The sequence below is a fragment of the Vulpes lagopus genome, chromosome 6 (assembly GCF_018345385.1).
Source record: "Vulpes lagopus strain Blue_001 chromosome 6, ASM1834538v1, whole genome shotgun sequence".
NCBI classification, from domain to species: domain Eukaryota; kingdom Metazoa; phylum Chordata; class Mammalia; order Carnivora; family Canidae; genus Vulpes; species Vulpes lagopus.
The window spans coordinates 73,726,002-73,753,980 of record NC_054829.1 but is presented as its reverse complement, the minus strand read 5'-3'; the positions used below and the strand labels follow the sequence as shown (position 1 = coordinate 73,753,980).

General features: G+C 40.2%; 1 protein-coding gene and 1 pseudogene across 4 annotated transcripts in view; both read right to left on the bottom strand.

Annotated features, from left to right (window-relative positions):
- LOC121492842 (rho GTPase-activating protein 20-like) overlaps positions 1 to 12,286 on the bottom strand; it is a 549,286-nt gene extending 537,000 nt beyond the window's left edge. Inside the window, exons 1-4 of one of the 4 annotated variants that reach the window (XM_041758051.1) lie at positions 10,833 to 11,128; positions 10,679 to 10,740; positions 10,488 to 10,574; positions 9,141 to 9,255 (exon numbers count right to left, since the gene is read on the bottom strand). The gene's annotated coding sequence lies outside the window, so the exon portion shown is untranslated. Of the gene's footprint in view, positions 1 to 9,140; positions 9,256 to 10,487; positions 10,575 to 10,678; positions 11,129 to 11,376 lie in introns of those variants that run through there. The other 3 variants (XM_041758050.1, XM_041758049.1, XM_041758052.1) reach the window with 3 other exon arrangements.
- Positions 12,287 to 12,479: 193 nt separating this feature from the next.
- Positions 12,480 to 26,579, bottom strand: LOC121492847 (annotated as a pseudogene).
- Positions 26,580 to 27,979: the final 1,400 nt, after the last annotated feature.

Genomic DNA, 27,979 nt, shown 5'->3' with positions numbered 1-27,979 from the left:
AAAGTACTGCAGAGGAAAATTAAAGAGTGAGATGAGAAATTTAGAGAGGGACTTGACACCTGATTTCAATTATGGAGAGGAAGACTTCTTTGACGAGCTCATTTGAAATGACCTTTAAAGAATGACTTGGGACTACACAGAAGAGAGAAAGAGGAAGAAAGGGGGAAGGGAGGGAAGATACATTTGTCAGTTGAAGGGACAGAATGTGACTAACTGATGTTTCAGAAACATGGAAGACTTTGCTGGATTGGAGACACAGGCAGAAGGTACAGGAGAGTGAAATCGGCCTGTAAATTAGGTAGAGGTGAGAGCACAAGTCCTGGTAGTCCTTTTAGACTTTATTAAGGCTTCTCATCTTAAAACCAAACTAACACAGAAGTGGCATGTAGATAGTGGCCTCCAGGCTTCAAACCACTTTTTAATTTATTTTTTTAAATAAGTTGATTTTTTATTGGTGTTCAATTTACCAAAATACAGAATAACTATTTTATGTATTTGAGAGAGAGAGAGAGAGATAAAGAGACAGTGCATGTGCACAAGAGGGGGGGGGCAGAGAGAGAAAGAGAGAGAGAGAGAGAGAGAGAGAGAGAGAGAAAGAAGCACAAATGGTGCTGAGTATGGAGTCTGACCTGGGGCTCTGTCTCATGATCCTGAGATCATAACCCTGAGCGGAAATCAAGAGTCAGAAACTTAACCAAGTAAGCCACCAGGCGCCCCTTCTCACCACTTTTAAAGGACAAGTGCTAGTCTGGTCATGCTTGACTGTATTCAGAACCATGGAGGCTCATTGGGCAACACTTTCTGGCCTCCCATCAAGCACCTGTCAAAATCTATTTCAGGTAAAAAATAATCTATTTCAGGTAAAAAAAATATAGGCAGACTTCTCTCTGCACCTTCCCCAATTCTCAGAATATGTCCCATTCTCTGCGTCTCCCTTCAGAGAGGTTAGAGATTTAGAGGCCAGGAAAACTTCTCTCCTTTTAGAATCTCGTCCTGTTGATCAATTCTGATATGCATCAGACTCACTTGGGAGGCTTTTCAGGCACTCATTCTGAAACTGCCTCCCCCAGAGGTTCTGATTCATCAGATCTGGAAAAAGCTCTTTGAGTGATTCTTACATGTAACCAGGATGGTGAGTCACTGGTTTTAAGGAATTAATTGAGAAAGATACAGTTTTTGAGAGCATCTTCTCCTTGTAGTAAAGCAAAGGAGAGAAAAGTTTGCCTGAGAAAGCTAAAGGGAGCTTTCTTTTACCATGTCACAGTTACCTTTGCAGTAATAAAGCTTAATTTCTTCCATAATACCATTGTGAGTTATTTTAATTTGATGAATGAGCTCTAAAGAGAATAATAATGATGGGGTCTGTTTTCTTTTTTAAAGACTTTATTTATGTATTTATTCATGAGAGACACAGAATGAGAGAGAGAGAGGCAGAGACACAGGCAGAGGGAGAAGCAGGCTCCATGCAGGGAGCCCGACGTGGGACTCCATCCTGGGTCTCCAGGATCATGCCCTGGGCTGAAGGCAGCGCTAAACCACTGAGCCACCTGGGCTGCCCGGGTCTGTTTTCATCTATTTCACCGAACACCTATGTTTTCACCCTAAATATCAAATAGAAGAGATACTGTAAGGTGATCTTTATGCCCATAATACCGTATTATTGATCTATTGTCCATTTTTGTCAATACCATACTGTTTTGATTATTACAGCTTTGTAATATATCTTGTAATCTGGGACTGTGATACCTCCAGTTTTTTTCTTTTTCAAGATTGCTTTGGCTATTTGGGGTCTTTTGTGGTTCCATACATCCTTATGAATTACTTGTTTTAGTTCTGCGAAAAATACTATTAGTACTTTGATAGGGATTCCATCAAATCTGTAGATCATTTTGAGTATGGAACATTTTATTAATACTTGTTCTCTCATCAATAAGCATGGAATATTTTTCCATTTGTGTTGTCTTCAATTTTTTTCACCAATGTTTTATAGTTTTTCAGTGTGTATATATATATATATAGGTCTTTCACTTCCTTGTTTAAGCTTATTTCTAGGTATCTTATTATTTTTGGTACAATTGTTAATGGGACTGTTTCTTAATTTCTTTTTTTGCTCTTCATTATTAGTGTATAGAAATGCAGTGGATTTCTGTATATTGGTTTGTATCCTGTGACTTTCCTGAACTCATTTATCAGTTCTAGTCCGTTTCTGGTAGAATCCTGAGGGTTTTCTACATAGAGTATCATGGCACCTGCAAATAGTGAAAGTTTTACATCTTCCTTACCCATTTGGATGCCATTTATTGCTTTTTCTTGTCTGATTGCTGGGGCTAGGACTTCCAGTACTATGCTGAATAAAAGTAGTGAGAGTGGAAATCCTTGTTTTGTTCTTGACCTTGGAGAAAAGCTCTCACTTTTTCACCATTGAGTATGACATTAGCTGTAGTTTTTTCACATATGGTCTTCATTCTGTTGAGGTATGTTCCCTCTAAACCTACTTTGTTGAGTTTGTATCATGAATGGATGTTGTACTTTTAAATGCTTTTCTGCACCTATTAAAATGATCATCGTTTTTTACCCTTCTCTTGTTGATGAGATGTATTATGTTAATGGTTTGTGAATATTGAATCACATTTGCATACTAAGAATAAATCCCACTGATCATGGTAAATGACTTTTTTAATGTATTGGTGGATTTGGTTGGCTAATACTTTGTTGAGGATTTTTGCATGTATGTTAATCAGAGATATTGGCCTGTAGTTCTCTCTCTCTCTCTCTTTCTCTCTCTCTCTCTCGCTCTCTGTAGTGTCTTCATCTGGTTTTGATATCAGGGTAATGCTGCCTTCACAGAATACATAGAAGCTTTCATTCTTTGTTTTTTGAAGTAGTTTGAGAAAAGTAGGTGTTAACTCTTCTTTATATGTTTGGTAAAAAAAAAATTTAAGTATTTTATTTATTTATCCATGACAGAAAAAGACAGAGGCAGAGACAGAGGCAGAAGGAGAAGCAAGCTCTACTCAAGGAGCCCGATGTGGGCCTCAATCCCAGAACTCTAGGATCACAACCTAAAGGCAGATGATCAACTGTTGAACCACCCAGGCATCCCTACATGTTTGCTGAAATTTACCTATGAAGCCATCTGGTCCTGTACTTTTGTTTTCTTGGGAGTTTTTTGATTACTGATTTGATTTCACTGCTGATAATCAGTCTTTCAAATTTTGTATTTTTTCCCAACTCAGCATTGAGACGTTATATGTTTCTAGGAATTTATCCATTTCTTCTAGGTTGCCCAATGACTTTGCATATAATTTTTTCATAATATTCTCTTAAAATCCTTTATATTTTTCTGGTATTGTTTGTTATTTCTCCTCTTTCATTTCTTTTTTTAAATAAATTTATTTTTATTGGTGTTCAATTTGCCAACATACAGAATAACACACAGTGCTCATCCTGTCCAGTGCCCCCCTCAGTGCCCACCACCCAGTCACCCCCACCCCCCGACCACCTCCCCTTCCACCACCCCTATTCATTTCCCATGCCTTGAGCTGAAGGCAGATGCTTAATCGCTGAGCCACCCAGGTGTCCCCTGCCCCTCTCTTTTTTATGAGTCTGGCTAAAGGTTTATCAATTTGGTTGATCTTTTTAAAGAACCTGCTCTCCTGGTTTCATTGATCTGTTCTATTGTTTTTTGTTTTTTTAGTTTCTATTTCATTTATTTCTGCTCTCATCTTTATTATTTTATTTCTTCTGCTGGTTTGGGGTTTTATTTGTTCTTCTTTTTCCAGCTTCTGTAGTGTAAGGTTAGGTTGTTTATTTGATATTTTTCTTGCTTCTTGAGGTAGGGCTGGATTGCTCTAAACTTCCCTCTTAGAATAGCTTTTGCTGGATTCCAAAGTTTTTGGACCATTGTGTTTTCATTTTCATTGGTCTCCAAGTATTTTTAAACTTCTTCTTTGATTTCTTCTCTTAAAATTTTAAATCTTTGATTACATGTGTACATTGGAAAACATTATGTAATGGCAAGAGCATGACGTCTGGAATCAAATTACGCAGTTTTAATCCTTCCTCCTAATTTACTACCTATATGACACTGGGTAAACTAGTTACACTTCTGAAGCCTCACTGTTGTCATTTATAAAATCAGGATGGTGATAAAAGCAGCTTCATAGGGTTGTTATGAGAATTAAATGAGATCATACTGCAGAAATCTTAGTATGATACCTAACAGAGTAATCCTTCAAATGATTTAGTTATAGGAGACATTGAGACTTTTTATTCAGAAATAGTAACAATATCATGGGTATTCTCCATGACCAAAGATAGGGAGAGATTGTAATAGTGCCAACTGAGTAACTACAAATTGCCAAGTTCTTTGCCAGGCAGTTTATGGACATCATCTCATTTCCTTGTAGCAGGTTTGTGAGGTAAGAATCATTATTTCCACTTGGAGAAACTGAAGTTTAGTAAAGTTAAGTGACTGAAAACCACATACCTAATAATTCATAGAGTCAAGTTTGTCTAATTTCAAAGTCCTACAAAATCCTAGAGGAGAACACAGGCAACACCCTTTTTGAACTCGGCCACAGTGGCTTCTTGCAAGATACATCCACGAAGGCAAAAGAAACAAAAGCAGAAATGAACTGTTGGGACTTCATCAAGATAAGAAGCTTTTGCACAGCAAAGGATACAGTCAACAAAACTAAAAGACAACCTACAGAGTGGGAGAAGATATTTGCAAATGACGTATCAGATAATGACAGGAAATTTGCATCAGCTCTCAATGTGGGTAGGAGACTCCTGATACTTTACAGAACGAGATCTTAGGTTTTAGACAGGCTGGGAGTAAGAGTCAGGACTGTGAAAGTCTAATGATTCCCCTCCTAATGTCCAGTGGTTCACATCTCTTTGATAGATACCAGGCTATGAATTTGTGGCTAAACATTTCCACTGCCTTCTAAGCTTGATACCCATCCTGGATCAGTATTATGAGTAATTTCTATCCTGATTCTGGCACTCTGGATTTTCTACTACCACTAATTGATCTCTATAAAGAGGGAAAAAAGGGAAGCCCAGGCCTTGGCAGTTGAGTGTTCACGCCACTACCCTTTGCTGCCCTCTACTGACCATATCTGGAAATTACTTTTAACCTTCCAGGTCCTTGTCCCAAAGCAGATAGAGATACTGCAGTGAGTGAAACCAGGCACACAAAATTTGAGATGCACCAAAAAACTAAGTAAAGAAGATATGATATTTGAATGTAATATTTTTAGAAGTCAATTTTCAAAAAATACATGATGAACAAAATACCGAAATGTACCCTAAAACAGTACTACTAGCTTATATGTACAAAGACCCTGCCATCCATTTTTCATTCAAGAAAAAGGTCTAATACCACAGTGGAAAATCATGCTACCAGTGCTGATGAACCTTTTTCATCACTCGCATATTGGGAAAAAGACCCAGAAAATTTAGAATAAACCAAAAAAAAAAAAAAGGTGCAAGTGGAACAGATATTATAACAGTAGACTCCTGAGAAAAACAAGAGAACGGAAAAAAAAATTAAGAAAACAAAACCAACAAACATCTTTAGAGTCAAGAAGCCAAAAAAGAGGTGGCTACAAAATAAGAACAAAGGCAGATAAATATTTCTTGTATATTAAAGGTATCATCGACCAAATTGAATAGAAAGTCTTGAAGATTGAGTTCAAGGAATCCTATTTGACCTTGACACTTGGAACATTCATCTTTCAGTTTTCCTGACCTAAGGTTACCCTTTTTTTTCCTCAATAACTAGACCTATTTAGTCCTTCAGTAAGGAGAAAATTAATCATTGGAATAACAGAAAAGCTGTTTTAATTGGTAGAATCAACATACAAACAAAGCTTGGAAGACAACAAGTGTAAAAGAGAATCTGACTAATATTAACACTGATAATATGAAATACTGGAAGTCTGAATATTAAAGCAGCAGAGAGATATGGAAGATAATGTCAAGGATTTTTCTCACCTATTTATTTATATAGCAAGAAATCAATTATATACCGTGTAAAATTGATGTAACAAAATAGAGTTTAAATATACTCTTTAAAATGATAATCACCAGAAATATCAAAGCAATGTAACTGGAAAAATGTAGACATGGATGGATCAAAGAAATAAGTTTCTCATCTTCCAATAGATGCTATCTAAGGTTGATAAACAAGATAAAAGGAGAAATCAAGTATTAACACATATTTCAGAGGTACTGTGATAACCACCAGGAGAACAGAAAATACTTAAAAACAGGGAGCTGGAAATAAGTCGGGGAACAAGTTCAGGCTGAGAATTTACTTTTCTCTTGCTATCATTCTCTACTGCTTGATTTTTAAAACATGTGTATGTATTAATTTTAAGTTTAAAAGTTAGAAGAAACAAAACCAACTCGACTTTTTGCAGCTGCAGCTCTTGGCACCACTTCCTTCCCATCTGCAATCTCTCTCCTCACACCAGTAGTCCAATCCTATGGAGGCAGGAAGGAATAAGAGACTAGAAAAGTTCCTGTCCTGGGGATCCCTGGGTGGCGCAGCGGTTTAGCGCCTGCCATTGGCCCTGGGCATGATCCTGGAGACCTGGGATCGAGTCCCACGTCGGGCTCCCAGTGCACGGAGCCTGCTTCTCCCTCTGCCTGTGTCTGCCTCTCTCTCTCTCTCTCTCTATCATAAATAAATAAAAATTTTTAAAAAGCTTCTAAAAAAAAGTTTCTGTCCTGAATTTAAGTTTTTTGGAATATTTTTGTTTTGTGCTTGGGTTCTATCTTTTCAATGTGCAACTCTTTGGAATACTAACTTTTGACTACTTTAATCTGTGATATGTAGATCCTCTTTAAAGTTTTGCTAAACTTTGTTATCCTTCTTTTACTTCTTGACAAAAGACTAATCTTGACTCATTGCCTCTTACTGTGATCACAGTATTTTATTTTCTTAGAATCTTGATTCTGGCCAACTACTGCTTTGCCTGGCCCAACTCAACCTGCCTAGGTAGGAATGAAACATCTATGGAAGAGAGATGACAATTATCATTTTCAGAAAAAATAAAACTTCATATACTAGTAAAACATAGCACTAAGGGAGTAGGGTGATGTTCATTATCCCATTCCTCATGCATTTTAAGAGGAGAGTGTACTTCCCTGTCCTAGAGAGAACAGACTTGGGAGAATGTGGGAGGAGAAATTCTCTCTAGACTTGTGGTCTCACAATCTTGTACCAAAGTAGCCAAAACATGAGACACAAGACACAAGGAAATGAAGAAACCAGAATACCTATCTACATTTTTGAAGAAGGCAATAATGTCTCAAATGTCACTCTCTGAGAGAAAGTAGGTAATATATATGGGAGACCACTGCACACATCACCAAAACAAAACAACAGCAAAAGCAAAGGAATACCTATATTAAACATGGGGAAGCACAACTATTGATGGGCACTTTCTGCTCAGTCATACAGATTCACAGGCCATGGATTCAGTGCTGGTGCAGCTGGCTGGCTTGCCACCGGACCTAGACCAGGTCCTCGCTGTCTCCAGCATAGGTGCTACTAAGTTATCTGCTGTGCTCCGATAGCAGTATCAGATGACATTACATAGTCACTTAATTGGGGTACCACAGTTTTGTTTGTGACAACTTCTATAGTGGACAGTTTCTTTTGTGACTGCTGACCCCTTGGAGACTAGAACTAATTAGAGATTTGAAGCAACTTTGAAGAGGCTGAAGAAGCTATACTCATTCCTGTGAAATCCCAGGACACAGCTGCAGCTATAGGAACCTCGGCTCTAAGTAAAAGCCTCTGGCTTACACTGAGCCAATTGTATAAAATGGAGAGTGAGAGCATTTGGACTTTAAATAAAAGCTCCATGAGCTTTTCCTTGCAAGGGGATTTAGTTTGTGGGGAAGTTGAGTAACAAAAATGAGTTTCATATTGTTCAAATTTGGGACATATTCATATTGATATAGTTCTCTGTATTCATTTCATAAAGTCTGGTGAGCTATTTTGGACAACATGACTGGGCATAATTAGTGATAAGAAATAGAATTAGAGAGTGAACTTTCAGCTTAGTACTATCTGACTCATGGTGCTAGTCTTTTATGGGCAAAAAGCAAAATGCCCTTCAAGAAGTCCCAGAAGGACTCTGTGTAGGGAGAAGCAGACATGGGGTCTGTGTGAGCACAGCAGCACTGTGAGCATGCACCACTCGGCTGAGAGGGACAGCTGCCTGGTCCCCGTCTGATGCCTGAGTACAAAGGGTTATGACATTGTTTCTCAGCCTTCCATCATGCGTACACCGCCTTCATGACTTTTCTACAAATACATGTTTTTAAGTATTCAGCATGGACTTTACAATCTTTGCTCAGGGTAATATGTGTTAAAACATGTTAGGAAAAAAAAACAGGTATCTTTCTGACTACAGATGAAAATGCATACATAATTAATAAAACTGAAAAAAAATGCCTGGGAGTATGCTACTTAAAACAACTCACATGATGCCAGTGGAATCCACAATGTAATATATTTAAAAAATTAAAAAGCTGGCAAGCATTAGGAGGGATGCGTGTTATTCCCCTCTTCAGGATTCGACTCCAATCCTGATGACACAACATGGTGTTGGAGAAGAGATTTGGGGTCGCTCTCTTCACTTTCTCACACCATCCCAAGCAATGTAGAGCAGACCTTTTTAAGACCTATAGAAGCTGTGTAGAGCTTTTGTACTTAAAGAGTTTCTTGGTCCCCTATTGGAGTGGGCTTGAGTGAGGACAACTGCAGTTGTCTGGCCATCCCATGGCTTGTTTATGGAGATGCAGTAGCAAACCCTGTTTTTGCATGACGTCTAAGCCTCTACCCAGCTTTACTAGGGAACCCTATAATTTGGATGATAACATACATTTCAATTGCCTGCTGTGTCCCCTTTCTCGAACTGGTTCCAACCCGTAAAGAAGCCCAAATTCCAACACAGCATGTAGTTACATAAACAAGTGAAAGAATGAGAGAAGAAAACATTGATGGAAGAAAATGCATGCTGCTATTATACAGCAAAAATACTATGTATATATAAACATTTAATGATAGCTTATTTTGAAAAAGTGTTTTTTAAAAAATGAATGCAACTCAATACTCAAATAGTGTTGAGTTCTCCTTCCCCAACTTGCAGGTACAGTCATGTAGTATTCCAGTCTTTCTGGCTGAGTCCCTGCAGCTGGAGCAGGGCACCTTCCGCTGTTGCCTAGTTTCTGAAAAACAATGAGAAAGAATATTGGTTTAGGGTCAGGCCTGGGGCTAGATCCTGGATGTCTGAAGTTCAGCAAATTACCTGGCCTTCCTGAGTCTCAGGTTTTATACGTGTAAAATGGGAATAACCCCTCTAGATTTGCTGTGAGGATTAAGTAATAATGCATGTGAGTCAGTGACACTGCCGTTCAGAAAGAAATTCAGATCCCTGTCTAGGTATCCACTGGGTATGTCCATAACTAGATAGTTTTGGAAGAGGTTTGAGATCTTTCCCTTGCATGGATAGTGGAGTATGTGTGGTCGTGCCTATAATCAGAGGCTTTTGTTAGCACAGATAAAATGCCAAAACAATAAAGATTTTGATGTCATGTGTTCCTTTGTGCAAACAAGCTTGCCTAGCAAAATGGTGCAGATAAACACAGATGAATGGAATTTATACAAATAAATGAAAATTATGTTTCTCTAGTATAAAAATAGATCAAATGGTAAGAGCACAAAAATAGGTGAAATGGTAACATAAACTGACGTTTGTAATCAGAGGGTCAACTCTTGACATTTTCCTCTCTAAGCTTTTTCTGATAGTTTTGTTGCTAAGGCTACCATGTTTTTGCCAGATTGGAAGAGGACTGTCAACTCTAATGAAGATTAAGTAGATTTCCCAACGAGATTTTTTAAAAATAAACATCAGTTAATGCTGCTGGCTTTCAAAGCCATATTCATGAAGAATGGAAAGATCTTTAAAGAGTTGCTCTTAGAGACTCCTAAATCTGGGAAACGAACAAGGGGTAGTGGAAGGGGAGGTGGGTGGGGGGATGGGGTGACTAGGTGACGGGCACTGAGGGGGACACTTGAAGGCATGAGGACTGGGTGTTATGCTCTATGTTGGCAAATTGAACTCCAGTAAAAAATAAATAAAAAATAAATAAAAAACAAAGATCTGCTCTAAGAAGGTGTAACTAATAAAATTTGAAATTTAGCAGCATTTCTATTCCATAGTTATTCCAACACACAAGTTTTTATCATGGTTACATTGTACAAAAATAACTTAAAACAGAACTTTACATATTTAATAAAAAGATGAAGATATTATTACTTACAACTTTAGCCAAAAATTAATTCCCTAAAGAGTAAAAGGTTATTTAATGAACAATTCTTTTGACTGGTTGGGAAAGTGTTGCACAACGGTTCACAAATTCACACTTGATTTATTCTTTGAACGATATAGATAACTTACAGGATTCAGTCCTCTGTCTTTTGGTTCCTGCCATTAATTGGTTAAAGTCATCTGAGGACAGTGTAATTACAACGCTCCCAAAGAAACCTGGAGTTTTGTAAATACAGTAAATGGAAAGTAATGTGTTATGGACATTCAATTGCTAAAAGGATGTAAAAGGGTAGGAGCCATTAGGAAAGGTGAATACACACTTCTCTTGATGTGCTTGCTGAGGAGCCAAATGAGCTTCTTGATCATGGACAGAAGAGACCACCTAAAGTTTAAAAAATGTAGAGCTGTTTGTGTGTCCATTGATCCTGCAATTCTACTTGTGCACTAAAGCAGGAAAATTAAATGAAAAATTACCTAGCCAATACACGTGCTGTGTTTTCTTCCTCTGATGTCTTTATATCTTTGTAGCCAGAAATCCCAATGTTAATTTCCAATAGGAAAGGCTGAATATTAAAGTTAAAAGTTCACCTTAATTTGAATATTGTAGCATTAGTGACATCTGATGGAAAACGAGTTACACGGTAGCATTATTTAGGTATCCTGATCTTTCTATCACTTTCATCAGATTTTTGCACAGCCCTTTCCCCACGTCCATGGGAAGCCCTTTCCCCACGTCCATGGGACTTTCTGGCCCCATTGAAGTTTGGCTTAGCCTTAAGACTTACCTGCATCAGTGGAATATGGGCAAAAATGTCAGTGTGAACGTTCTGAAGATAAGCTTTAGGAGTCCTGGTGAGCCATTGCCCCTTCAATGATAGAAAGAGACACGTGCCCTGCTGATTTGCAGGGGCAAAGAAGAAGACAAGCACTCCAGATAACCCACAGACTACACGGGAAAAAATTGTTATTCTATGGTTGTTTGTGCAAAAGCCAATTAATACATGAGACTATTACACACCTCTGTGTGAATTCCCATGGAAGCTTGACTCCTCTCTCCAATTGATGACACTGGGAGAAGAATCCTGGAGACGTGTGGTTCAGTCCCTTCTGGGGCTCTATTTCAGACCCAGATAGGCCCAGTCGGAACATGTTTCCATTCCTCTACCTATGGTAAGCAAAACTGAGTCAAGAGTCCAGGGCAGGCCCATTAGGCTCTCTTAGAATCTTGGTTTCACTGTATAACATGGTGTGGAAGTCATGTAGGGCTTTTTTTTTTCTTCCAAACATTTATTTAAATTTTAATTAACATATAGTGTAATATTGGTTTCAGGAGTATAATTTAGTGATTCATCACTTACATATAATACCCACTGTTCATAGGTCATTTGCAATTCTTACATCTGTTGGTTTAAATATCTTCCTCTTAAGGTGGACTTCAAGGTATAGGAAAAGAGGGCAGGACAAGTTTAGTTGGAGCCATAGGCTAAAGCTTTTCCGGTTGAGCTTTGCCAATAAAGCTTGTAGCTTGGCTCCCACTCAACTCTAATATATGTACTAGTAGGAGTCAGTAGTGGTATAAGCCACGAAGTATAAGTGGTAATATTAGGACTTTTTAATTTGGCGAATAAAAACAACTGACAGAAATTTAAGTATTATCCGTGATCTATTAAGAAAGTTGCTACTGGTGAACATTTGTCAGGGAATGACCACATTATTTCTGGTTATTTAGCAGAGGCATTTAGTGTTTCCTAAAGCAGTTACTGCTTTCTAAAAAGAATTTCAAACTTTTGTCCCAAAAGTAGGACCAGATTTTTTAACTCTTCATATTTTTACTGAACTTCCAGTTCTGCTTTCCTTCTCAACCTAATGTTTCATGTTTAGAGGTTACAAACAGCCCAGAATTTAAATGCTTTAATCTTACTAGTGTCCACTTTGTAACATACCTCATGTTTGGAAAACCAGACTCTTGACCACACCTTAATTCAACATCATTTTCCTTTCTGCAGAACTGCTTTTCTTATTCAGGAAAAGGACATATGTGGGTGGACCTCAATTAGATAGCTTCAACAATTCTCCAGGCAATGAGCTTTCACAATAGCATTCACTATACCTGTCATCAAATACTGGCACTTATTTGTCTTGCAATGAGAGAATTGCCTTTTATTCTTAACAAGCAGGCAACTGGATCAAAGAGATTAGATTACTCAGGTGAAAAAACAAATACATAATGAGATAAACCTGTGTAGTAACTGCCTGGAAGCTTGCCATCCATTTTCCTCTCCATATCTCAAGCTTCAGAAAGACCAAGACTTTGTTTCATTCATCCTAATATTTGGCACTTTAACAGGTGCTCACTTTGTCATTTCTGAATGAGTGATACAGGCTATGTGTTTTTACTTTATAGTGAAGGTTAATGAGTTAATTCATATAAAAAGCTTAGAACGGTGTCTGATACTAAGCACTTAATTACAAAACAAGGTAACATTTAGAATAGAGATTAGAAAAGACGTCAGAAGGTTGCCTTAAACTGACCCTTAAAAAATAAGGAAAACTAGGCTGGCAATAAAGCTAAGAGGATAGAAAAGTTCTCCAGTCCACTACATGCTAAAATGAATTAATTCCAAATGACATGTATTATTTTATACAGAGAATGATGCTTATTTTAAGTCTAAGGTTATAAGATTAAAGGGATATAATCAAAGCTTGTTAGTTAAATTGAAAGTACCTCCAGATTTATTCAAGTTGGTATCCTTAGGCCTCAGTAGGCACAAGATATTATTTGCTATACTGAATCCATTCTATTATATGTGTTAATACCACACCAATATAAACATATTTAAGACAAATTTTAAACATACATATTTAACTTCATTTCATCATCATTTAAAGCTTGATTTTATAAAACATAAAAAATTAAGAGTTCTGTATCACAGGAATTTAAACAGTGGCAATACACATAGCTTTGTAGGTTCGAGTTCTACAACAAATCAAAATCAAATAATTGGAAGTGTTTTCAATATGGAAAATATACAAATGAAATAAATGGCAGAGACCTATTATGAGCAATGTTTCATTACTTGCAGGTTGTCATTAGATAATTTCAAAATCTAAACAAAGACTCTCAATATTCATACTTCTGTTGCTGTATTTTACATTTAATATCTCCCTACCTATAATCCAGAGGCAAAGTCCTTGACCAAAAGGTCTGATTTAAGAAGGCATTTAGTTTTATGGCAAAAGTTATCCATCTACAGTTACCACTTTCAAGGAATTGACAACAATGCTGATGTGATCTGCTAGTTCCCTTTTGAACAATGTGCAATAATTTATGCCAACCCTGTATCAAGTCATACAGGTAACAAAAAATGGGACAATTATGCACAGTTCAATAGATGTATAATGTTAAGTTTCCCCAGTCTAAAAATTAACCAGTGATACAAAATTTATCAACTATAGTTGACTTGGTTTCAGGAAAACCGCATCTGAGAACTACAAGTACATCACTGTCCTAATCTCATCCTCAGTCACTGGTCGGAATTTTATAGGCCACCATGCTATTTACTTTGTGGATAGTAGTAGTAAATGAATGAAGACAGACTTCCTCAGAATTGGTAATAAACTGTGGTCCCGACTCTTCCCATTTTTCAAGTACAACCAAATCTTTGTATAAATCAGTAGGTCAAATGAACCTAAATTGGGGATAAGATCATTAAAGTACAATTATTTTTTGAAAGGTACAAGTATCCTTCCTCTCTCCCTCACATGTGAGCCACCTATCATGTCAGAAAAGCTAGTTTGGCTTGATCTCTAATCAGTTATATTAGCTAATTGCTTTTCTTCAATGGAAATTTTAGTACAGATAATACTGTACTCCTTTTTACTTAATGAAAAACTCGATTGTTTTTTTTTCTTCAAAGAGAAAAGCCATTAAAGATATTTGCAGAAAGTATATAATTGATCACGAGACAGCATGAATCTAAGCCAGAGAAAAAGAACATCTTGGTTTTGTGACCGCTGTATCCCAATGCCCAGAACCATGGAAGGCATACAGTAGGCATTTAGGGTATATCTGATGAATGAAGGAGTAACTAAGCCAGAAAAGAAAGACACAGTTATACCTGTCTAAGTCTTAATTATATACAAGGAAATGTGTATAAAATAAAAGTAATGGAAGAAATTACGTCAAAATATTCAGGAGTACTGAATGAAAACTTTCATTCTTTCCCTATTCGGCACTTGTAAATAAAACACAACCAGCATCGCTTTAGATTCATGACGTTTTTCTCACTTATATACCATGACATGGATAATTAAGAAAAAACTCAACAAAACTGTTAATTCTTAAAGTAATAGCTTAATCTTTCCACAACAAATCTGAACCATCAGGAAGTCATATAATACTTACAAGAGACTTCCAACAGCGGCAGAAACGTCACGGTAGCTGTGATCTGTCAGATTACGGAGAGGATCTCATCCTGGATGGCCTTCTGAGACTTTCCTCTGGGTGTGCTACTGAAGAAACCAAATGAGTTGATTCATTTTAAGTTTTAACAAGTTATTTAAAACACTGGTAAGATTATTTGTTTGATTAAATGCTTCAAAACTCAAATTAAGGAATGCATTCAAAAGGAGTTTTTAAAAAACAATTATAATTTCACTTATTATTCCAGTGATTAAGGCTGATCTTAGTATCAGGTCATTAAATAACAGATGACCAGAAAACCTGCCAAGTGCTTCAAGTCAGGAAACATTCAGCATATTGTAAAATAAAGATAACAATTAGTATCTAAGATCTTTAATTGGCATAATCATTTTGGCATTTTTAGGAATACATAAATGTCTAATTCTGTAGTGCTTCAAAGAAGATGTTATATCAAGTTGTTTTTATTATTAAACATTTTCCAGGGGAGGGGCAAGATGGCGGAAGAGTGGGGTCCCCAAATCACCTGTCCCCACCAATTACCTAGGTAATCTTGAAATCATCCTGAAAATCTATGAATTCGGCCTGAGATTTAAAGAGAGAACAGCTGGAATGCTACAGTGAGAAGAGTTCGCACTTCTATCAAGGTAGGAAGACGGGGAAAAAAGAAATAAAGAAACAAAAGGCATCCAAGGGGGAGGGGCCCCGCAAGGAGCCAGGCGAAGGCCAGGGCGAGTGTCCCCAGGACAGGAGAGCCCAGGCCCAGGGAAGCAGGAGCTTCACCAATCTTCCTGGGCAGAAAGGCCTCGCAGGGAGTTGGAGCAGGACCCCAGAAAGGCGGGGATGCCCGCAGGCTCCGTGGGACACTAACAGAGCAACTGCGCCCCGGGGAGAGTGTGCTGAGCTCCCTAAAGGGCTGCAGCGCAGACACGGCTGGACCCGGGAGCAGCTCACAGGGGCTAGGGCCACAGTTCCGCAGAGAGGCGGCTGTGTGGTGGGAGCACAAATCCAACAGCACAGGCCCAGGAGCACAGGGCGCCAGGGACACAGCCCAGGATCCGGCCTCCTCCCGGGACAGGCAGAGGCCAGGAGGGTCCAGGATGGGAAGGACGCTCCTGCCCCAAGCTGAGCAGATCAGCGGCCCCGACCCCGGAGCATCCAGGCCCCAGCAGATGGAGAGCTCCGTAGTTACCGCAGGAGCTGACTCCAGGTCTCCAGAGCAGGCCGCTGCCACTGCAGGTGTTTCTTCTGGGGCCTCAAGGGGTAAACAAGCCCCTCTGAGCCCTGCACCAGGCAGGGGGTAGAGCAGCTCCCCCAAGCGCTAACACCTGAAAATCAGCACAACAAGTCCGTCCCCCAGAGACCAACTAGACGGACAAGTTCCAGGGGAAGTCAAGGGACTTAAGGTATACAGAATCAGAAGATACTCCCCTGTGTTTTGTTTGTTTGTTTGTTTGTTTTTGTTTTTTGTTTTTTGTTTTGTTTTTGTTTTTGTTTTTGTTTTGCTTTTTGAATTTTATTTGTTTCCCTCGGCCTTTTTTTCCCTTCTTTTTCTTTCTCTTTTTCCTCTTTTTTTTTTCCTTTTTTCGTTTTTCTTTTTCTCTTTTCTTTCCTCCTTTCTCTCTTCTCATTTTCTCCTTTTCCCAATACACCTTGTTTTTGGCCACTCTGCACTGAGCAAAATGACTAGAAGGAAAACCTCACCTGAAAAGAAAGAATCAGAAACAGTCCTCTCTCCCACAGAGTTACAAAATCTGGATTAGAATTCAATGTCAGAAAGCCAATTCAGAAGCACTATTATACAGCTACTGGTGGCTCTAGAAAAAAGCATAAATGACTCAAGAGACTTCATGACTGCAGAATTTAGACCTAATCAGGGAGAAATTAAAAATCAATTGAATGAGATGCAATCCAAACTAGAAGTCCTCACGACGAGGGTTCATGAGCTGGAAGAACGAGTGGGTGACATAGAGGACAACAAAGAGGGAAACAGAGGAAAAAAGAGACAAACAATTAAAAGACCATGAAGATAGATAAAGGGAAATAAACGACAGCCTGAGGAAGAAAAACCTACGTATAATTGGAGTTCCCGAGGTCGCCGAAAGGGACAGAGGGCCAGGAATATGTATTTTAACCAATCATAGCTGAAAACTTTCCTAATCTGGGAAGGGAAACACCTGTTTCAAATCCAGGAGATACAGAGATAGAGAGATCTCCCCCTAAAATCAATAAAAACAGTTCAACACCTCGACACTTAATAGTTAAGCTTGCAAATTCCAAAGATAAAGAGAAGATCCTTAAAGCAGCAAGAGACAAGAAATCCCTGACTATTATGGGGAAGAGTATTAGGGTTACAGCAGACCTCTCCACAGAGACCTGGCAGGCCAGAAACGGCTGGCAGGATATATTCAGGGTCCTAAATGAGAAGAACATGCAACCATGAATACTTTATCCGGCAACGATCTCATTCAGAATAGAAGGAGAGATAAAGAGCTTCCAAGACAGGCAGGCACTGAGAGAATACGTGACTTCCAAACCAGCTCTGCAAGAAATTTTAAGGGGGACTCTTAAAATTCCCCTTTAAGAAGAAGTTCAGTGGAACAATCCACAAAACAAGGACTGAATAGATATCATGATGACACTAAACTCCTATCTTTCAATAGTAACTCTGAACGTGAATGGGCTTAATGACCCCATCAAAAGGCACAGGGTTTCAGACTGGATAAAAAAGCAGGACCCATCTATTTGCTGTCTACAAGAGACTCAGACAGAAAGACACCTACAGCCTGAAAATAAAAGGTTGGAGAACCATGTACTACTCAAAGGGTCCTCAAAAGAAAGCAGGGGTAGCCATCCTTATATCAGATAAACTAAAGTTTTTCCCAAAGACGGTAGTGAGAGTTGAAGAGGGACACTATATCATACTTAAAGGATCTATCCAAGAAGAGTACTTAACAATCCTCAATATATATGCCCCGAATGTGGGAGCTGACAAAACTATCAACCAATTAATAGCATTAATTAAGACATATTTAGATAATAATATACTTGGTGACTTCGATTTAAGGCTTTCTCCACTGGATAGGTCATCTAAGCACAACACCTCAAAGAAACAAGAGCTTTAAATGATACACTGGACCAGATGGATTTCACAGATATCTACAGAACTTTACATCCAAACTCAACTGAATACACATTCTTCTCAAGTGCACATGGAACTTTCTCCAGAATAGACCACATACTGGGTCACAAATCGGGTCTGAACCGATACCAAAAGATTGGGATCGTCCCCTGTATATTCTCAGACCATAATGCCTTGAAATTAGAACTAAATCACAACAAGAAGTTTGCAAGGACCTCAAACACGTGGAGGTTAAGGACCATCCTGCTAAAAGATGAAAAGGTCAACCAGGAAATTAAGGAAGAATTAAAAAGATTCATGGAACCTAATGAGAATGAAGATACAATCGTTCAAAATCTTTGGGATGCAGCAAAAGCAGTCCTGAGGGGGAAATACATCACAATACAAGCATCCATTCAAAAACTGGAAGGAATTCAAATACAAAAGCTAACCTTACACATAAAGGAGCTAGAGAAAAAACAGCGAATAGATCCTACACCCAGCAGAAGAGAGTTAATAAAGATTCGAGCAGAACTCAATGAAATTGAGAACAAAAGAACTGTGGAACAGATCAACAAAACCAGGAGTTGGTTCTATGAAAGAATTAATTAAGATAGATAAACTATTAGCCAGACCTATTAAAAAGAAGAGAGAGACTCAAATTAATAAAATCATGAATGAGAAAGGAGAGATCACTACCAACACCAAAGAATTAGAAATGATTTTTTTTAATTTTTTTTTAATTTTTATTTATTTATGATAGTCACAGAGAGAGAGAGAGAGAGAGAGAGAGAGAGAGGCAGAGACATAGGCAGAGGGAGAAGCAGGCTCCATGCACCGGGAGCCTGATGTGGGATTCGATCCCGGGTCTCCAGGATCGCGCCCTGGGCCAAAGGCAAGCGCCAAACCACTGCGCCACCCAGGGTTCCCTAGAAACGATTTTAAAAACATATTATGAACAGCTATACGCCAATAAATTAGGCAATCTGGGAGAAATGGACGCATTCCTGGAAAGCCACAAACTACCAAAACTGGAACAGGAAGAAATTGAAAACCTAAACAGGCCAATAACCAGGGAGGAAATTGAAGCAGTCATCAAAAACCTCCAAAGACACAAAAGTCCAGGGCCAGATGGCTTCCCAGGGGAATTCTATCAAACGTTTAAAGAAGAAACCATACCTATTCTACTAAAGCTGTTTGATAGAAAGAGATGGAGTACTTCCAAATTCGTTCTATGTGGCCAGCATCACCTTAATTCCAAAAGCAGACAAAGATCCCACCAAAAAGGAGAGTTACAGACCAATATCCGTGATGAACATGGAAGCAAAAATTCTCAACAAGATACTAGCCAATAGGATCCAACAACACATTAAGAAAATTATTCACCATGACTAAGTAGGATTTTTCCCCGGGACACAAGGCTGATTCAACACTCATAAAACAATCAATGTGACTCATCATATCATCAAGAGAAAAACCAAGAACCGTATGATCCTCTCATTAGATGCAAAGAAAGCATTTGACAAAATACAGCGTATATTCCTGATCAAAACTATTCAGAGTGTAGGAATAGAGGAAACAGTCCTCAACATCTTAAAAGCCATCTACGAAAAGCCCACGGCAAATATCATTCTCAATGGGGAAGCACTGGGAGCCTTTCCCCTAAGATCAGGAACAAGACAGGGATGTCCACTCTCACCACTGCTATTCAACATAGTACTGGAAGTCCTAGCCTCAGCAGTCAGACAACAAAAAGGCATTAAAGACATTCAAATTGGCAAAGAAGAAGTGAAACTCTCCCTCCTCACCGATGACATGATACTCCACGTAGAAAAACCAAAAGCCTCCACCCAAAGATTGCTAGAACTCATACAGCAATTTGGCAGAGTGGCAGGATACAAAATCAATGCCCAGAATTCAGTGGCATTTCTATCCACTAACAATGAGACTGAAGAAAGAGAAATTAAGGAGTCAATCCCATTTACAATTGCACCCAAAAGCATAAGATACCTAGGAAGAAACCTAACCAAAGAGGTAAAGGATCTATACCCTAAAAACTATAGAACACTTCTGAAAGAAATTGAGGAAGACACAAAGAGATGGAAAAATAGTCCATGCTCATGGATTGGAAGAATTAATATTGTGAAAATGTCAATGGTACCCAGGGCATTTTACACGTTTAATGCAATCCCTATCAAAATACCATGGACGTTCTTCAGAGAGTTAGAATAAATTATATTAAGATTTGTGTGGAATCAGAAAAGACCTCATATAGCCAGGGGAATTTTAAAAAAGAAAACCATAGCTGGGGGCATCACAATGCCAGATTTCAGGTTGCACTACAAAGCTGTGGTCATCAGGACAGTGTGGTACCGGCACAAAAACAGACACATAGATCAATGGAACAGAATAGAGACCCCAGAAGTGGACCCTGAACTTTATGGTCAACTAATATTCGATAAAGGAGGAAAGACTATCCATTGGAAGAAAGCCAGTCTCTTCAATAAATGCTTCAATAATGGGAAAATTGGACATCCACATGCAGAAGAATGAAACTAGACCACTCTCTTTCACCACACACAAAGATAAACTCAAAATGGATGAAAGATCTAAATGTGAGGCAAGATTCCTTCAAAATCCTAGAGGACAACATAGGCAACACCCTTTTTGAACTCAGCCACGGTAACTCCTTGCAAGATACATCCACGAAGGCAAAAGAAACAAAAGCAAAAATGAACTATTGGGACTTCATCAAGATAAGAAGCTTTTGCACAGCAAAGGATACAGTCAACAAAACTAAAAGACAAGCTACAGATGGGAGAAGATATTTGCAAATGACGTATCAGATACTGGGCTAGCATCCAAGATCTGTAAAGAACTTCTTAAACTCAACACCAAAGAAACAAACAATCCAATCATGAAATGGGCAAAAGACATGAACAGAAATCTCACAGAGGAAGACCTGGACATGGCCAACATGAACATGAGAAAATGCTCCGCATCACTTGCCATCAGGGAAGTACAAATCAAAACCACAATGAGATACCACCTCACACCAGTGAGAATGGGGAAAATTAACAAGGCAGGAAACCACAAATATTGGAGAGGATGTGGAGAAAAGGGAACCCTCTTACACTGTTGGTGGGAATGTGAACTGGTGCAGCCACTCTGGAAAACTGTGTGGAGGTTCCTCAAAGAGTTAAATATAGAGCTGCCCTATGACCCAGCAATTGCACTGCTGGGGATTTACCCCATAAATTCAGATGCAATGAAATGCCGGGACACCTGCACCCCAATGTTTCTAGCAGCGATATCCACAATAGCTAAACTGTGAAAGGAGCCTTGGTGTCCATCGAAAGATGAATGGATAAAGATGTGGTTTATGTATACAATGGAATATTACTCCGCCAATAGAAATGACAAACACCCACCATTTGCTTCAACGTGGATTGAAGTGGAGGGTATTATGCTGAGTGAAGGTAAGTCAATCGGAGAAGGACAAACATTATATGTTCTCATTCATTTGGGGAATATAGATAAGAGTGAAAGGGAATATAAGGGAAGGGTCAATAAATGTGTGGGAAATATCAGAAAGGGAGACAGAACTTACTTACTCCTAACTCTGGGAAACGAACTAGGGGCGGTGGAATGGGAGGAGGGCGGGGTGGGCGTGACTGGGTGGTGGGCACTGAGGGGGGCACTTGACGGTATGAGCACTGGGTGTTATTCTGTATGTTGGTAAATTGAACACCAATAAAAATAAATTATTTAAAATAATAAAATAAACATTTTCTAAAATAGACCAAAGGCTTCAGGAACAAAGTACATTTCATTATGAGAGAGAGTTCTGAGTTTACAGGTAAGCATGCCTTGGACAATGCTAAGAATTAGCATATAATGAGGGGGCATTTCCCATCCAGAGGATCTAAGAACTTCAGTTCAGAGTGTCTTAGGATGTTCATAGCATTAAATGAAATACAGTAGAGCTGCATATCAAGCTAGGAGAACGTCTAGGATAATACTTCATGGTTAAAAGTACCTTGACACAATCCATTAAATGGGCCACCTAATACATCCTAATACAACTAATACATAGCTTACATATAGCACCATAAATACTAACGGTTGAAATTCATGGATTTTAGACTAAGGGCAGTTATGTTAAAAGTACAGTATACAAGTCCATAATAGGCATGACTCTTTTGTGAGCACAGTTTGTGAGTCTTATTCTTCTCCACAGGAGATCTAACATAATTACAAACAAACTACCTTATACGAAACTAGTTCAATTTGGTTAGAACTCATTTAGTCAAGAAAACAAGTTTTGGGAAAAAAATCATGAAAATGGAAGCAGTTTAATTCATACTTACCTGTCATCTTTTGCAGTCTTGTCGCACTCAATGTCAACCTGCCACCTTTCAAGGACTTCACTGCTTTCATTATTTGAGATGAATACCACCAGTTTCTGAACTGAACACTTGTATAACCAATCTGCAATACAGAACAAGGCATCTGTTTTGGTTCACTGCATTACAAAGTAACTCTTCCCAGGTCTCACTTTCTACCCTTAGCAAATCCTACCACTGGTATTTTGGAACTCCTCCAACCTGTACAGAAAACTTGCCTCACGATAACCTAGCTCCCGTTTTCCAATTCTCAGTATCCATAGCAGATGTAGTTAGTACTGAATGCTAAGCACAGAGTAGTGAACATGCAGTATACTGTAATCCAAGGTAAATTGCAGGAGATGAGCATTAATCTAATCACTGCAGCAATGAATGTAAATTTTTAATTGTAATAAGTGCTAAGAAGGTGCAGTATGTGATCCAATGAGAGAATATAGGAAAATTTGACTCAGGGAATTCTCACTTGACTTCAGTTCTACAAGTAAATACCATTAAATATGCAAAAGGTTACAGAAAAGGGTACAGGTCTAAAATACTGGAAAGCAAAAAGTATCTGACCAGAGGATTGAAAGGGTAATACAGATACAGTTAAGAAAGGGAGAATGAACAAGGTCGGTTTGTGCAAGATACATAGGGGTCAGACCACACAAGGTCACATGGGCTAAATTAAAGAACTTATACTTCAAGAACCAGGGAAGTCATTACTGTGTCTGAAGCAGGGTGTGATGTGATTAAACTTATATTTCAGAACTATCCTTTTGGCTGTGATGTGTGGAAAGTAGAGTGGAAGTAAAGAGAGGATCTAGGGATGCTAATTGATTAGTAATTCAAGCAAGAGGTACTGAAGGCTTATAGAAGGATAAATTGGGAGAGATGGATCAGTATAGGTAGAGTGAAGAGATTTCGTGGTTAAAATTGTTAAGATTTTTTGGATACTTATGAGACTAAGGAAGAGGAAATACTCAGGGATAGTTCCCAACTTTCTGGTTTATACCACTGGTTGGAAGGTTGATCCATTCATTGAGAGAAAGAGAATGGGAATGAGACATGATGCTTACAATTTTATAAGGTTTTATTTTTCTTCTTTTTTAAAGATTTTATTTATTTATTCATGACAGAGAGAGAGAGAGGCATAGAGAGAGAGGCAGAGACACAGGCAGAGGGAGAAGCAGGCTCCATGCAGGGAGCCTGATGTGGGACTCGATCCCAGGTCTCCAGGATCATGCCCTGGGCTGAAGGCAGTGCTAAACTGCTGAGCCACCCGGGCTGCCCTAAGGTTTTATTTCTAAGTAATCTCCACACCCAATGTGGGGCTGGAACTTACAACCCAAGATCAAGAGTTGCATGCTCTACTGACTGAGCCAGCCAGGACCCCCTTAAATTTAGTTTTCAAGTATCACTAGGATAGCCACATGTGGATATCAAGGGAGCCACTTACTATATGAGCAAAGAGAAGACTTGGGTTGGATGTATGTTTGTGAGTCAACTACACAAAGATTGTTAGTAAAGTTATGTATGTGTCAGAAGTCATCTTAGAGATTATAATAAGGGGACCTCATAATGAGCCCTGAATTAATCTTGGAACTGGGGATAATATACTCAAGAATACACAGTGGTTGTTTTCTTTCAAGAGACAAAAACAATCTTGTAATATTTAGGACTTGTGGGCCCCCTAGGTCTCTTGCGTAGTCTTTTAAAAACTAGCCTTTCAAAATCTGAAAACACTCAGTTTGCAGGTAGTACAAAAATAGGCCACTTGTTGGATATGTGCCCTCAGGCTTGCCGACCCCTCGACAAAAAACAACCTTTTCTCAATTTTGCTCTGAAAAGGAAGAGATTGGGTAGTCACTTAAAGATCTGGGGTGGGTGGAAATCTTTTTCTTTTAAAACTGAAGACAAATGAAACCAATGAAAATATCTCAAAAGAAAGAAGTCAGAAATACCAGAGAAGAACTAGGGTAGAGTCCTTAAGAAGGCTAGAGGGATGGGGATTCAAAGAGATTGAACAATTTGCCTCTAAGAAGAGCAATTCCCCCATTCTAACTAAAATAAAAGGGACAAATTAAATAGGAAGGTGTACATACAACCGAGGTGAAATGTCAGTGTAGTCTTAAAGGAGACAACCTAAAAACCAGTAACTTAGGCAGGGTTTGCTTCTTCATCAAATTAAGGTGACATAGATTCTTAGTTACTTCTATGTTGCAGGCTAAGTAATCTGAGTATCGCCCTGGGTGATTTAGCCCTGAAGATGATAAAAATATAATTAATAGAATTTTAAAAATAAAGCCTCTTGAAACTATATATATATATATATATATATATATATGACTTAGGAATAAAAAAAATACTATAATGTTTTTTTTTGGTTTTTTTTGGAACTAGCTTTGGAAGGTCAAATGAGGAGCCAGGGAGAAACATCCTATAACACAGAAAAATTAGAAGTGAGAATCCTAAGTAGAGAAAAACATGGGGGAAAAAGAGACAGAATAGATGGAGAACAAGTATTCAGGAATTTCTTGAGCTATGGAAAAACAAGGAGTGTTCAGATAGAAACGGCTAACTTACAGGCAGGATTTTAACAAAGACAAATGAAGAAAGTAAGACATTAAAAAACTTTATTGGGTACTCTATTAGTAGTATTTTTTTAAGTTTAGTTCCCAGGCTGGATCCAATTTCATTTTCTTTTATCTTAAAATAATGACGGTTTTAAACTCTAGGCAGCTATAGAAAATATGTCATGTAAAAATATATAGTGGATTTCTCTCCAATAATAAACATCATCATAGTTATGTAAAATTCCAACTTGTTCCACCTGGCTACACGAACTGCAAAAATCACTTCAAAAAGAGTTGATAGAGATTGTTTTGTGAAGCCAGATCAGATTCCTAACATCAACGTATTTAACCCACTCAAAATGTGGTAGGGAAGAGTGGAGTTTCTTTCACTTTATTATTTGCTTCCTTCCGATGGAGAATCGCTATATTTGAGATTGCAGTGTTTTACACCTCTTTGTATAGAGCTGAAAAATGAACACCAAGATGCCAGAAAGTACGGGTCCAAGAAGGCCTGCGAAACTCAAATTGGTTTTCAACAATTAAATACCTTTCACTTGTTCCACTACATTACTGAGTTATTTTATGAGCTCAGGATCTGTTGTTATAAGCAAGGTGAATGCGTATTTCTGCACTCTGGTAGAGGTTTCAGGTGGATATATGCCACGCTGATATAAAATGCTGTTGATGCCAAATGCTGAAAACAAAAGGAATGTTAAAGTTATTTCCACTTTGTAACTCTGGAAAATAAAACCTATTTAGATGTGGCTGCGGTTTCATTCATGGCATCAAACTGAAAAAGCCTAAATGTGCGTTTGTGGGTGTCTCGCTGAAAGCAGAGTAGGTGAAAAGTGCCACTGAAAATCCTTAAAAATGTTGCTTCTAAATCAAAAGAACACGATACATGCTTTTATGCGGAAATAAAAATGCCAAACTGCATTAACCTAGCGTCAAAGTAGAACTACAAGCTCACGGTAATGCAAGCCCCAATTCAGGTTATGTGATCACAGGCTTTTGCGTCTGGATTAGCAATTTACTGATTAACCGGTCCAATGCTCCAGAGCAAGCCTCTCCCTCACTTTTCCCTCCTCTTCTCCTGCCAGAGTCTATCAGAGGGTGCAAACATGGCCTGGTCCAGGACAGAGTTTCCTAAATCCAGTCCATCGCCCTCAGTGCCGGAATCAAAGCTTGGTGGATGGGCTGTGCAAAATGTACTGGGGCTCCACCCGCTCGGGGCGGTGCCGGCCGGCCGGGCTGGGAAGCCTGTGGGATCCGCAGTTTAAAGCAAGGCTGCTGGGGAGGGGCCGGCGCGAGGCAGGCCTGGGCAGCACCTGGGCTTCCCGCTGCCCCAGGAGCAAGGCGCCTAGATTAGATTCTCCAGCCAGGCGGGCGCTGGAGCAGAGCCGCCCCACCGCCACCCCCGCCCCCGCCTCCGTGGCCCTGGGCCTCCAGGGCCGCCGGGCCTCAGCTCTCCCCGCCCTCTGGCCTGCGGGAGCGGGACTTGCAGAAGAACTCGGCCACGATGTCCGCGCTCCCGCGCAGGGCGATGCCTTGCTCGCGGGACAGCTGCAGCGCCATGACCAGGCCTAGGGATGAGGGAGCGCGCTGCTACCCGGCAGGCGGCGACCACATGGGCTCCAACGGTTCCCGCCACTCGTTTGGAAAGTAACGACGCTGCTCCCCGGGGCCTTCCGCGCAGGCGCGACGAGCCTCTCAGCCCGCCCAGCGCCAGTCTCCCAGATCGCTGGAGGGGGGCGCCTCGCGCAGGCGCAGTGGGTAGGCGTGGTCAGGCACTTCCGGGTTGTGGGGCTCCAAAGGGTCCTGGCGGGCCCCTGTAATTGTGGTCGCGGGCAGCAGCTGAGGCGAGAGGACTGCAAAACCTGCTTTGACGCCTGCTCCGGAGGCCTGCGGACTGAGCGGCCCAGGATCCCAGCTCGTCAGTGCCAAAGCGATTGTTTCTTTTTTTTTTTTTTCAAAGCCATTTTCAAAGTGATGTGAACCGCGCGGGTTGCATCTTAACGTGGCCCCAGGGACCCCTGCCACCTCCCCAAACTTCTGCTTAGATGCTTCCGGAGTCAGTGAAGAACCCGCCTGCGTGGCAGCCCAGCCACAGCTTGAGAAGGCCTGCTGACTGTATGCGGGCGCAGCTTTTAAGAAACTGGGGGCAGACCCGGCAGCTCAGCGGTTTGGCGCCTGCCTTTGGCCCAGGGCGCGATCCTGGAGACCCCGGACCGAGTCCCACGTCGGGCTCCCTGCATGGAGCCTGTTTCTCCCTCTGCCTGGGTCCCTGCCTCCCTCCCTCCCTCTCTCTCTCTCTCTCTCTCTCTCTCCTCTCCATGTATTCTCATGAATAAATTAATAAAATCTTACAAAAAAAAAAAAAAGAAATTGGGGGGCGGCCCTGGTGGCCCAGCAGTTGGCCACCGCCTTCACCCCGGATGTGACCCTGGAGACCAGGGATGGAGTCTCTCCAGCCGTAATCCCTAAAGCCTAAACCCTAACCCTAACTCTAAATCCTGGACCTGGTGAATCTGGTCCCCATCTGGGCCTCACCCAGTCCTGGTGACTCGGGTCGTCATTTGGACATCATTGGGACCTGGTTACTCTGTTCCACACCTGAGCCTCACCTGGACATGATGACTCTGGAACCCCTCTGGGCCTCACCCTGACCTGATGACTCTGGTCCCCATCTGGATGTCACCTGGACCAGGTGATTCTGGTACCCCTCTGGGCCTCAACCAGACCTGGTGACTCTGGGCCTCAACTGGGCCTCATCTGGACCTGGTGACTCTGGTCCCTACCTGGGCATCATTGGGACATGGTTACTCTATTCCCCACTGGGACTCACCTGGACCTGGTAACTCTGGTCCTCACTTTGGCCTCTTCTGTACCTGGTGACTCTGGCCCCACCTGGGCCTCATCTGGAACTGGTGACTCTGATCCTCAGCATGGCCTCACCTGACCTGGTGACTGTGGTTCCCACCAGGACCTCACCTGGACCTCATGTCTCTGGTCCCCACCTGGGCCTCACCTGGACCTGGTGTCTCTGGTACCCACCTGGGTAGCATCAGGACATGGTTACACTGTTCCCTAACAGGGACCCACCTGGACCTGTTAACTCT